We start from the raw sequence: 14,152 nt of genomic DNA on the forward strand, positions 1-14,152 counted from the left end.
CCTAACAAAACCATATAATTTACCCAGGGAAGAAAAACCCTGAGGAGAACTTTAAATGTGCATGTTTGCAGAAAAATGAAAGGGTCTCAGAAGATATCGTTCCTGATCATCGGGACATGGCTGTGTCTCTGCCTAATGGGAAGAACACCACCAGTAGAAGGTCGAGCTCAGCAACATTCTTATCAACTTCATAATTATACATGGCAAGTTATTTTTTTTCTTTTAAAGTTTATTCAATATAACATAATCTCCAACTTCACTGAGGTGGCTGACCACGTCCACGACCAAAGTCGCCTCTAAACTGGAATTCAGTTGCTGAGCCAGCCCCAGCCTCAGCTTCTTGTCAGCTCCAGGGGGCACAGCACTCCTTGTGTAGGTGTCTCTGTCGGCCTCCCCTCTTGTGAATCTTGCAGGCCGCTCACCCTCTGGACCTTTGGGCTGAGGCCTGCCTGTCTCAGGCCGGCTGCAGCGCAGGGTGGCAGGCATGATCTCTGGGGGTAGGTACAGGTAGTCTCAGAGATACTGGATGCCCTCATTCATAAGGTACCAGTAGAAATGTCTCCAAGCAAACTGCTCCTTCACGTAGCCTCGAGACTTGAGAGACTGCATGGCCTTCATTACATGAAGGTTGGGCACATTCTTGTCAGCCAGCTCGGGGTGCTTGGGCATGTGGACATTCTTTTTGGCGACCATCACACCTTCCTTAAAAAGGAGTTCGTAGATGGCAAACCGATTCTTCTTAGGCATCAACATCGCGGCGGCTGCAGGGTCTGAGGCGGAGGCTGGAAAGGACATGGAAAGTTATTAATAAGGCTGTAGACACAGTCCTTGCCACATCCACGGTTGGGAGTTCTCCCTCCTGGAAACCCCTGGAGGTTGACTTATGTAAGTTAGCCCTCAGAGTTCACCCTGATTGGGGAGTTAACACAGTGTTTTGGCCTCGGGCAAGAGCCCCCAATTATCCTAACAGGCTTGGGGCCCATCCAGGGTGTGCCACTCAACATGGCAGATTTATCTTAAACAAAATATTATGTAAATTAAGAGGTATAAATGTTGGCTTTTATGTTTGCCCTGACTCCCACCAGGACCAATCACTTAATCATAAATGTGGCTTTGAGTCAGATTATTATTGTGCCAGCTGGGGATGTGAAACTACTGGTAATACCTATTGGAACCCCTCCTCATCTTGGGACCTTATCACAGTAAAAGGTAAAGGAGGCCAAGGTGATGCCAGAAATGGCCTTAATTCCCCCATTGGGAAAAGCTGTTCCTCCTCTAATCTGGATACCTTGGGTTGGTGTAATCCCCTCGTGATCGAGTTCACAGAGGCTGGGAAAAAATATGATTGGATTAACAAACAAATTCCCTCCTGGGGTTTGCGTCTATATAAAGAACATAAAGATTTGGGGTTAGAACTAGCTTGGAAAAAAGAATGCGTAATAGAGAGATGCAGGAATCCTGGTATCAAAATTGGTTTTCTACCTCTCCTTGGCTTTCCACTTTGCTTCTGAACCATTCTGGGACCTTTCTTGGCATTCTGCTGTTTTTGTCATTTGGCCCTTGGGCTTTTACCAGATTAACGAATTTCATTAAATCTCAGATTGATGCTGCCTTAAAGCCAGTTGCAGTCCACTACCATCGTGTGGACACTCAAGACTCCACCGAAGACCCCTCTTCCACTGATGTACAGAGAGCAGCTGGTGGCCTTCAGTTCTCCACCCTCACTGCAGATGTAGAGCGCTCTTGGTTCCATAGGTTATGGAGAGGCCATTATTAGAAGGGTGACTCTCTGGCTCCTAATAGTAGCTGAGGGCCATAAGCTGTGAAGTGAACCAATGACGGGAATATTGAGGTGCTGTGGATCAGGTTCACATCCCGTTGGCTGCAAGGATGGTCCAGAGACAGGAAATATTGCAATCCCCTGCAGATCACATGGCCTAAGACAGGGCCCTTGCCCACCTAGGACCTAGAAAGGCCTAGTTACTGGGTGCTAAACATGGATGCACACCTCATGGCCTAAGACAAGGTGCTTCACCAATCCTCTTTTTATAGCCACCCCCCAACATTTAATGAATTTAAAAGGGGGAGTTGTTGGAGACCAAGTTGAGAAAACCCCAGGCATTTTATAGCCTGTAGCTGAGAGCCATATAGTTCTTTGATTAGAGCCAGTCACCCCCTCTCCCCTCAAGGCTGTTTTGTGGGAATCAGCAAGATTCTGGCCCTAAACAAACATCAAGGACTGTTAAGGGAGTCTTCCAGCATTCCGGAGCTGCCCGGAACTGTCACTGTGGACTGATAGGAGGACAGGAGCTTCGAGATAAGCAGCCCAGTGTTCCGGAGCAGTGATGTCAAGGACCTGAGATGAATCACTGAAAGTTTCAGACTTGCGATTAACCTCCCCCATTTGTCCTTCACTATGTTCCTTTTGATCACTCCCTAACCCCTCTCTGTATACTATAAAACTTGAGTCTGTTTCCTCATTAAATGAGACTATGACACAAGCAGATGCATGGTCTCCTACTCTTTTTCTTATTCCCATTTCATTGCAGGTTTGTGATCCCTCTTGAGGACCATGGAATAACTTGTCCCACGGGACAGGAAAAGGCAGGGTTGGTAATTATTTTAAAGAGACAGTTGGGTTCTTTTCCAACTGGATGTTATAAATAATGCTGCTATGAACATAGTGGAGCATGTGTCCTTATAACATGTTGGAGTATCATATATATATCGGGTAGTACATTGTGCAATTTTCTAAGGAACTGCCAGACTGATTTCCAGAGTGGTTGTACCAGCTTGCAATCCCACCAGCAATGAAGGAGTGTTCCTCTTTATCCAAATCCTTGCCAGCATCTACTGTCACCTGAATTTTTGATCTTAGCAATTATGACTAGTATGAGGTGGAATTTCAGGGTTGTTTTGATTTTCATTTCCCTGATTATTAAGGATGTTAAATGTTTCTTTGGGTGCTTCTCAGTCATTAGTCATTTGATATTCCTCAGTTGAAAATTCTTTGTTTAGCTTGGTACCCCATACTTTGATAGGGTTATTTGATTCACTGAAGTCTAATTTCTTGAGTTCTTTGAATTTATTGGATATTAGCCCTCTATCACATATAGGATTACTAAAGATCTTTCACAATCTGTTGGTTGTCTTTTTGTCCTATTGACAGTGTCCTTTGCCTTACAGAAGCTTTGCAATTTTGTAAGGTCCCATTTGTCGATTCTAGATCTTAGAGCATAAGACATTGGTGTTCTGTTCAAGAATTTTTCCCCTGTGTTCATATATTCAAGGCTCTTCCCCACTTTCTCCTCTCTAAGTTTCAGTGTATCTGGTTTTATGTGAAGGTTCTTGATACACTTGAGCTTTGTACAAGGAGATAATAATGGGTCAATTGCCATTTCTCTACAGGCTGACCACCAGTAGAGCCAGCACCATTTGCTGAAAATACTAGGGGTTTTTCCCCTGGATGGTTTAAGCTCCTTTGTCAAATATAAAGTGATCATATGTGTGTGGGTTCATTTCAGGGTCAGTTCTATTCCACTGATATTCCTGCCTGTCTCTGTACCAATACCATGCAGTCTTTTTATCAGTTTTTTTAATTAGTTTTTTATACAGCTTGAAGTCACAGATGTATTGTTGAGAATAATTTTTGCTATCCTAGAAATTTTGTTATTCCAAATGAATTTGCAAATTGCTCTTTCTAACACTATGAAGAATTGATTTGGAATTTTGATTGGGATTGCATTGAATCTGTAGAATACTTTCGGCAAGATGGCCCTTTTTACTATATTAATCCTGCCAATCCATAAGCAAGGGAGATCTTTCAATCTTCTAAGATCTTTGATTTCTTTCTTCAGAGACTTGAAGTACTTGTATTACAGATTTTCATTTGCTTTGTTAGAGTCACACCAAGGTATTTTATATTATTTGTGATGATTGTGAAGGGTGTTGTTTCCCTAACTTCTTTCTCAGCCTCTTTATACTTTGAGTAGAGGAAACCTATTGATTTATTTGAGTTATTTTTTTATCCTGCCACTTTGCTGAAGTTGTTTATCAGTTTCTGTAGTTTTCTAGTCGAATTGTTGGGGTCACTTAATTATGCGATCATATTATTTGCCAATAGTGATATTTTGAATTCTTGCTTTCCAATTTGTATCACTTTGACCTACATTGTTGTCTAAATTCTCTAGCTAGAATTTCAAGTACTATATTGAATAGGTAGGGAGACAGTGGGCAGCCTTGTCTAATCCCTGATTTTAGTGGGGTTACTTCAAGTTTCTCTCCATTTAGTTTGATATTGGCTACTTGTTTGCTATAGATTGCTTTTATGATGTTTAGGTATAGGCCTTGAATTCCTGATTTTTCCAAGACTTTTATCATAAATGGTTGTTGGATTTTGTCAAATGCCTTCTCTGCATCTAATGAGATGATCATGTGGTTTTTGTCTTTGAGTTTGTTTATATTATGGATTACATTAATGGATTGCCATACATTAAACCATCCCTGCATCCCTGGGATGAAGCCTACTTGGTCATGATGGATGATCATTTTGATGTGTTCTTGGATTCGGTTTGTGAGAATTTTATTGAGTATTTTTGCTTGAATATTCATACGGGGAATTGGTCTGAAGTTCTCTTTCTTTGTTGGGTCTTTGTGTGGTTTAGGTATCAGAGTCATTGTGGCTTCATAGAATGAATTGGGTAGAGTACCTTCTGTTTCTATTTTGTGAAATAGTTTGAGGAGGATTGGAATTAGGTCTTCTTTGAAGGTCTGATAGAACTCTGCACTAAACCCACCTGGTCCTGAGCCTTTTGTTGTTGTTGTTGTTGTTGTTGTTGTTGTTGTTGTTGTTGTTGTTGTTGGGAGACTATTAATAACTGCTTCTATTTTTTAGAGGAAATGAAGCTATCTAGATCATTAATCTGATCTTGATTTAAATTTTTACCTGGAATCTGTCTAGAAAATTGTCTATTTCATCCAGGTTTTCCAGTTTGTTGAGTATAGTCTAAGGTTCTGTTGTTATGTCTCCTTTTCATTTTGGATTTTATTAATTAGGATATTGTCCCTGTGCCCTCTAGTTAGTCTGGCTAAGGGTTTATCTATCTTGTTGATTTTCTCAAAGAATCTGCTCATGGTTTGGTTGATTCTTTGTATAGTTCTTTTGTTTCCACTTGGTTGAACAGCCCTGAGTTTGATTATTTGCTGCTGTCTACTCCTCTTGGGTGAATTTGCTTCCTTGTGTTCTAGAGCTTTTAGGTGTGCTGTCAAGCTGCTAGTGTATGCTGTCTCCAGTGTCTCTTTGGCAGCACTCAGAGCTATGAGTTTTTCTCCTAGGACCGCTTTCATTGTGTCCCATATGTTTCCATGTATTGTGGCTTCATTTTCATTAAACTCTAACAAGTCTTTAATTTCTTTCTTTATTTCTTCCTTGACCAAGTTATCATTGAGTAGAGTGTTGTTCAGCTTCCTCATTTATGTGTGCTTTCTATTATTTATGTTTTTATTGAAGATCAGCCTTAGTCAATGGTGATCTGATGGAATGCATGGGATAATTTCAATGTTTTTGTATCTGTTAAGGCCTGCTTTTTGACTGATTGTATGGTCAATTTTGGAGAAGGTACCAAAAGGTTCTGTGAAGAAGGTATATCTTTTTTAGGATAAAATGTTCTGTAGATATCTGTTAAGTCCATTTAGTTCATAACGTCTGTTAGTTTCAATGTGTCTCTGTTTACTTTCTGTTTCTAGAATTTGTCCATTGATGAGAGTGGGGTGTTGAAGTTGCCCACTATTATGGTGTGTGGTAAAATGTGTGCTTTGATATTTACCAAAGTTTCTTTAATGAATGTGGATCCCCTTGCATTTGAAGCATAGATATTCAGAATTGAGAGTTCATCTTGGAAGATTTTACCTTTGATGAGTATGAAGTGCTCCTCCTTGTCTTTTTTGATAACTTTGGGTTGGAAGACAATTTTATTTGATATTATAATGGCTATTCCATCTTATTTAGTCAGACAATTTGCTTGGAAAATTGTTTTCCAGCCTTTTACTCTGAGGTAGTCTCTGAGGTAGGTCACTGACCTGTGTTTCCTGTATACAGCAAAATGTTGGATCCTGTTTGTGTAGACAGTCTGTTAGTCTATGTCTTTTATTGGAGAATTGAGTCCATTGATATTAAGAGATATTAAGGAAAAGTAGTTGTTACTTCCTGTTATTTTTGTTGTTAGAGTTGGGATCCTGTTCTTGTGGNTACCTTTTTTTAGGTTTGTTGAAGGATTACTTTCTTGCCTTTTCTAGGGCATAATTTTCCTCCTTGTATTGGAGTTATCCTTTTATTATCCTTTGAAGAGTTGGATTCACAGAAAGATATTGTGTGAATTTGGTTTTGTCATGGAATACTTTGGTTTCTCCATCTATGGTAATTGAGAGTTTTGCTGGGTATAGTAGCCTGGGCTGGCATTTGTGTTTTCTTAGGGTCTGTATAACATCTGTCCAGGATCGTCTAGCTTTCATAGTCTCTGGTGAGAAGTCTGGTATAATTCTAATAGGTCTGCCTTTATATGTTACTTGACCTTTTTCCCTTACTGATTTTAATATTCTATCTTTATTTAGTGCATTCGTTGTTCTGATTATTATGAGTCAGGAGGAATTTCTTTTCTGGTCCAGTCTATTTGGAGTTCTGTAGGCTTCTTGTATGTTCTTCCTTTAGGTTAGGGAAGTTTGCTTCTATAATTTTGTTGAAGATAGTTACTGACCCTTTAAGTTGAAAGTTTTCATTCTCATCTATACCTATTATTCTTAGGTTTGTTCTTCTCATTGTGTCCTGGATTTCCTGGATGTTTTGAGCTAGGATCTTTTTGCACTTTGCATTTTCTTTGATTGTTGTGTCCATGTTTTCTATGGAATCTTTTGCACCTGAGATTCTTTCTTGCATCGCTTGTATTCTGTTGCTGATGAATCTATGGTTCTTGATTTCTTTCCTAGGATTTCTATCTCCAGAGTTGTCTCCCTTTGTGATTTCTTTATTGTTTTTACTTCCATTTTTAGTTCCTGTTTGGTAGTGTTTACCTGTAACTATCTAAAGGATTTTTGTAGTTACTCTTTAAAAGCTTCTAGCTGTTTACCTGTGTTTTCCTGTATTTCTATAAGGGAGTTATTTATGACCTTCTTAAAGTCCTCCATTACCATCATGAGAAGTGATTTTTGATTCAAGTCTTGCTTGTCCAGTGTGATAACGTATCCAGGACTTACTATGGTGAGAGAACTGTATTCTGATGTTGCCAAGTAACTTGGTTTCTGTTGCTTATATTCTTATGCTTGCCTTCCACCATCTGAATATCTCTAGTGCTACGTGCCCTCCCTATATCTGATGGAAGCCTATCCTTCCTGTAATCCTGGTTGTGTCAGAACTCCTCAGAGTTAAGCTGTCCCTTTGATCCTGTAATTCTGAGATTCTGGGTATGTCAGAGTTCCTGGGAGTCAAGCTGCCTCTGGAACTCTCAGATCCTTATATGACCAAGCTCTTAGAATCCTTTGATCCTGTGATCCTAGCTGTGTTAAAGCACCTAGGATTTGAGTCTCCTCTGAGTGCTGTGGGATTGGCTGCAGAGTTTGCACCCAAGGTAAACCTGTGTCTGACCGAAAGGAATGGGAGCCACTGGTCAGATGGAATTCCTGTGTTCCTGGATCCTGCTGGTCCCAGTTACTCCGGTAGTGTTCTTCTGTAATCTTTTTATTGAAAATGTTTGAGTCTATGTTTATTAAAGATGCTATCCTATAGTGTTCGTTTTTGTTGTTGTGTCTTTACTTTGTCTTTTGTGTTGTGCTTATACCAGCTTTGTAGGAGTTTGGAAGTGCTCTTTCTGGTTCTAATTTTTAAATATTTTTATTGTTTAAAATAATTTTTAATTTAAATATATTTTGATTATATTTCTTTTTGTCCATGTACTTCTAGAGGGTCTCCCTTTCCCTATCCACCCAACTTTATGTTATTTCTCAAATAACAAAACTAAAACATAACAATAAATTAATTTTGTTTTCTTGCATATTTAACACATGCTTAACTTTCTATTACTACTTTAATCTCCTCAATTGATTTGGGTATGTTTAGGTGTTTGGATTCTTCTTGGTTTCATATAAAGGCAAAGTTTTTGTGAAAATATTACACTAAAATTTATATATTTTGAATATTAACTTGTAATTTTAAGTATTTTAAACATTGATTTTTTTATATTATTCTTTTATTTTTGAAGATTACATCATTTCTAGTTTCCTCCCTATAAACTTTGCCATATATCACTCGTTGAATGATTTTATCTCATTCAAATTAAAGGCATGCAACATACAGATATTTTTAAAGAATGAATAAAATGTAGAGATATACTGAATAATAACTAGAGTTTCCCCTGAGAAAAGAAAGAGCCATATATTTTTAGTTAAGTAGATTTTTTTCTTCCTTTTAAAAAAATTCTAATATTAAAATCCTCTGAGAGAATATAATATTATAAACCAATTTGTGTAATTATGAGCTCTGGGCATCCTATTTCCAAGGTCATAAAAGAGTCAATAATTACTCCAGGCCATGAAACTTTCAATGTCAATGTTGAAGTACAGTTGGGGGTATCGAAGTGTATTCTCCACTGGTGGATGAATGCATCAGGGGATTGTTTCATTATTTATTTACATCAAGCCTTTGAAAGGAACCAGAACCTTACATGGAACAAGACATAGGAGTTACTTTGGATCTTGATCATGACCCAGCAAAGAATAAGCTTAAATAAGTAAGTGCTAAAAGGGATGGATGATAGAGAAAGAGCCCTTAGAAATATTGATATCTCCTTATAAGAGAAAACTTGATGAGAGGAAACTGTCCTATAAATTTTCTTCAATGATGATTTGTTAATTTATGCTCTGTATTGTATTAAAGTGGGCTGATTTATAATTGAATTTTATTTCATTCCCCCATGGACTGTATTTGCCAAAGACATCTCAGACACCAAAAGTGAAAGTAAAGTCTCTTTTTTAAGGCCATCTTACAATATTATGAATATGAGACAAAAAGGTGGAAGATGAATAACCACAGTATCATGTTTATTCCCCATAGTCATCCTATGGGTCCCTCAAAATTGTTTCATAAGAAATTCTGTTATTATGAAGATGAGGAAGAATAGAAAGTAAAGGAGACAGCAGTGGCATCTTGAACTATTATTGAAGGATTTTGAGCTCTGGATTCTGGTCAGAGCATTCCGTATAGCTTATTTCTCCTTATTTACCTAATAATCTCCACTTTGTCAATTACCAGTTTGTTTTCTAGAAAACAAAAAGTACAGCCTTTATATCAGTTTTACATGGGAGAAATGAACAAAAAAATATAGTAATATGTGTTTAAAGTGGATCACCTAATTATTGCCATGGAACTTTTTTTCAGAAGGGTTTTGCTTAGTTATTCCCAATAATAACCTCATATGTATTTCACTTCTTATAAATACAAGAGATTCATGTTTTCCCTTTTGGAATTCCTCATATACAATAGTGGGAGACATGAACTACTTTCACAAAAAGAAGGATAGCCATGCATCACAGGCAAAGAACACAAAGAAATAGTAACATAGGCTGGACTGTGGTGGTGCACACCTTTAATCCCAACACTTGGGAGGCAGAGGCAGGTGAATTTCTGAGTTTGAGGTCAGCCTGGTCTACAGAATTAGTTCCAGGACAGCCAGGGATACAGAGAGAAACCCTGTCTTGAAAAACCAAAAAAAGAAAGAAAGAAAGAAAGAAAGAAAGAAAGAAAGAAAGAAAGAAAGAAAGAGAGGGGGGGAGAGGCAGAGGCAGAGGGAGAGAGAGAGAGAGAGAGAGAGAGAGAGAGAGAGAGAGAGAGAGAAATAGAAATAGTAACATAATAATTCAAGGCAGATCTTCCCTGTCCTCCAGGATAGCCGTGAAATTGTCCATATCTTCCTCCATTCAAAAGATATCACATTGTATCATAACATCATATGAGATTACCATTATATTCTATTCAGAAGGCTAGATACTATTATAATACATGTTTTAGATGGATGTGTCATCATAACCTCTAGAATTCAAAACTAATTTTAAAAATGCTAAGAAACAATACCAAAATGAAATCCCTGTACGTATATATACAAGTGAGATTGTACAGGCTGAGAAGATTGTACTTATAAATTTAGGAGAGGGAGAGGGAGAGAGAGAGAGAGAGAGAGAGAGAGAGAGAGAGAGAGAGAGAGAGAGAGAATTTGAATATGAATTTGAATATGAATTTGGAAAGGAACAAGGAGGGGTATATGAGAGGGCCTGTAAGGAGAAATGGCACGGTGGGGTTTACATTACATTATAATCTAAAGACCTAAAGAAAATGAAAGAATATTAATCTTAAAACCTGTATTTTCATATATTTTGCATATAACTTTGAAGATACATTACATGTACTATTCCCTAGTTCACATCCTGCAAACAGTAATGTTGATAAATTCTATTTTCTACTAGTCTAAAATGCAATAATTAAGCTAAAAACCTTTTGCAATTGATGAAAAATGAAAAACTTTATTCCATCACACCAAGAAATGATTTAATTTTGAATTTATTTATCTTTGTTTATTATTTCTACAATGCTTAGAAAGCTGTTAATATTTATGAGACTTGATGTATTTATATGGAACTATTTATATGTGATAATTCCTAGTAAGTACAATTATATTGAATAGCAACAGAAATGGGAAAATCAAGTGTGTGACTAGGTATTGGCAAAATATTTATATATTGTGAATAATAATAGGATGAGACTTAACTTCATAAAATTCAAATAAAATACCCTGCAACCTAAAGTATTATTTTACATTTATGTGATGAAACTTTCAATTTTCCCTTATATATGAGTAATCTTTAATACGTTGAAGACAATAATTATATCTATTTCCTTTTCATTTCCCCATAGCTAATACTATGGTTAACAGAAAAGATGTTTCAAAAATTACAGGTCAACATTAAATAGAGCCTTTATTGGCTTACAAACATTGGTCATAATCAATGTAACTTCAAAACATTAGGCGCTTCTTTTCTATATTTTCATATCCTAAAAATATCGAAATAAGAATAGAAGTAAGAATTTTAATCTTATCATTGGAGGCATGAAAACACTTTTCAAAGTTTATGACATGAATTTTGACAGGAATAAGAAATTTTAGAAGGCAGAAAAATGGATATGTGAACTTTACAACTTGGTCTAAGGCATATTTAGAGTATCTTATCTGAGCACTGATGCATTTAAAAATAATGTCCACCAAAACTCTTATTTCCTACTTATGGGGCAAAATACTTTAGCCAATATGAAAATAAGTATAAAGTTTTCTTAAATAGCTAACAATAGATTTGTCATATAATTTAACTATAGCACTAACAGATATTTACCCAAAGCTCTCCAAATCATGACATCACAGAGCCACATATCAGTTTTGATTATTATTCACAATGGGAAAGTTATGGAAGTAACCTAAGTACCCAACAGAGGAATGGATAAAGAAAATCTGGTATGCGTATGATTAATTTTTTTCAGCCATAACATAACAAAATTGTGTTATTTGCAAGAGAATAAAATGCAACTAGAGATCATATTAATCAAATTATGCCAGTCTCAGAAAATATAAATTTTTCAATAAAAAATTTAAGGCATGTTCAGTTTTACCAGTAATTACCAACATTTGTAATCCCTTGCATTTGTTGCCCCTAGATTTTATATAAGTGTATAAAATCAAGTATATGCACAAAACATGAAATCATTACTGAAACTGTATTAAAAAAAACAGGAGAATTGAGGATGAGAAATGGGTGAAAGTGTTCAATATACAGTGTATACTCACAACAAATATCTCAGGCATCATAAATTCTTGTACAGTAATATCTACAATGATATTTAAGTTGATATTGTCATGCTAATAGAATTCTCAAAGTAAAATATACACACTGGTGATATTTTCCTATCTTTAGGAACTACCTAGCCATATTGTACAGATGGGCAATATTCTTTAGTATAAACACATGAGGTAGACTGACAGATAAACTAAACATTGAGTCCTATATACTACAAGTTCAATTACATGGGACTAAATTACTTACATCCTGACTTCTATCTGTTCTTCTGAAGTAAAATAAAAATATCATTCCGCATGAAAGATGGAATTTCTTAGTGAGTTACCAAGGCCCAATTATTACTAAATAGATTTTAGGTATATCATCTATATAGAATAAGATATGTAAGTACCAATTATTGAGATTTTGAGGAGTAGCAAACGTTTGTAATACTGGAATCAAACAACTATCATTGGTTGTATTATATGAAGAGAAAATCTCAAAAACTTTTTATTGAAAATTCTATTTTCATACACTTTAATCTAGTTATAGCTGTTATACCCCCTCCTCCCAGATTCTTCCAACCTACCCTCCCACCCAACTCTACACAGTTTCTCTCTCTTTAGAATGCTAACATACTAACAGTGAGTCAAAAAAAAACAGAATAGAAAGAAAAGGAAGGATGGAAGGAAGGAAGGAAGGAAGGAAGGAAGGAAGGAAGGAAGGAAGGAAGGAAGGAAAAGAAGTATACACATAAAAACAGTAAACCAGAAACCATATATAGGCATAAGGCATAGGCATAAAACATATAGGCAAAAGCTCAATAAAACAAAAGAATAAAAAATTTTGGAAGAAGTCTAAGGAGAATGTTTAGTGTGAGAACCTGAGTTTGAATACCCAAGACCAGTGTAAACTGGTAAAATTGTTAGCATGTGACTGTAGCTGCAGTACTGGAGGTAGGAGTAGAAACGAGAAAATTTCAGGTAATTGCTACAGAAGTTGTTGTTGTTGTTGTTGTTGTTGTTGTTGTTGTTGTTGTTGTTTTTGTATAGGTGTTGTTGTTGTTGTTGTTTTAATCTTTTTAACTAATTAATTTATTTACTTTACATCCAACCTTAGTTTCTTCTTCCTACTATAGAAGTTGTTGTTTTACTCTTTTTTAACTATTAATTTATTTACTTTACATCCAATCTTAGCTTCCCCTTCCTCCTCTCCTCACAGAGCCTCCCTCTCACCTCCTTCCCACCATATTCCCGACATCCCTTTCTCCACAGAAAATGCTCAGTAAAATAAAGACCTCACATGGATATCAACCAACCTTGGCCTGTCAAAGTTGCAGTAGGACTAGGTGCATCTTCTCATATTGTGGCTATTCAGGGCAGCCCAGTTAGGGGAAAGGGGCCCATAAATGGGCAGCAGAGTCAGATACAGCTACTGCTCATGCTGTTAGGAGTCCCACTTGAAGACCAAACTGTACAATTGTTACCTATGTGCCAAGGACCTGGGCCTTGATGTATATTGACTTTATTGTGTTTAGGAATGAGCCTTGTTTCCCACATATCACCAAGACTTTTATCATAAAAGGTGATTGATTTTGTCAAATTTTTTTCAGCATCTAATGAGATTATCATGTGGGTTTTTTCCTCTCAGTTTGCTTATACGATGGAATATATTTATGATTTTTCATATGTCATACTCACCCTGCATCTCTGGTATTAAGTCTACTTGATTATGGTGGAGGATATTTTTGATGTGTTCTTGAATTCAATTTGCAAATATTTTATTGAATATTTTTGCATCAATGTTTATAAGGGAGATTGGTCTGCAATTCTCTTTTGTGGTTGAGTCTGTATGTTGTTTAGGTATCAGAATGACTCTGACTTCATAAAATGAACATGGCAGTGTTCCTTCTATTTCTATCTTGAGGGCTCACTTGAGTAATTTTGGTATTAGCTCTTCTTTGAAAGTCTGCCTAAATTCTGCACTAAAACCATCTGGCCTCAGGCTTTTTTGGTTCACAGATTTTTAATGGCTGCTTCTATTTTCTTAGGAATTATAAGACTATTGAAAATGTTTAACTGATCTTGACTTAATGTTGGTAAGTGGTATTTTTCAAAAAAATAATCAAAATCATTCACATTTTCCAATTTTATGGATTACATTTTTAATTGGATATTTTATTTATTTACATTTCAAATGTTATCCTCTTTCCTGATTTCCCCTCCAGAACCCCCTATCCTATCCTCCCTCCCCCTGCTTCTATGAGGGTGCACACCCACCCACTCCC

General features: G+C 36.6%; 1 pseudogene; it reads right to left on the minus strand.

Annotated features, from left to right (window-relative positions):
* Positions 1–220: 220 nt before the first annotated feature.
* Positions 221–758, minus strand: LOC110328517 (annotated as a pseudogene).
* Positions 759–14,152: the final 13,394 nt, after the last annotated feature.

Source organism: Mus pahari, chromosome 10 (assembly GCF_900095145.1).
Source record: "Mus pahari chromosome 10, PAHARI_EIJ_v1.1, whole genome shotgun sequence".
NCBI classification, from domain to species: Eukaryota; Metazoa; Chordata; class Mammalia; order Rodentia; family Muridae; genus Mus; species Mus pahari.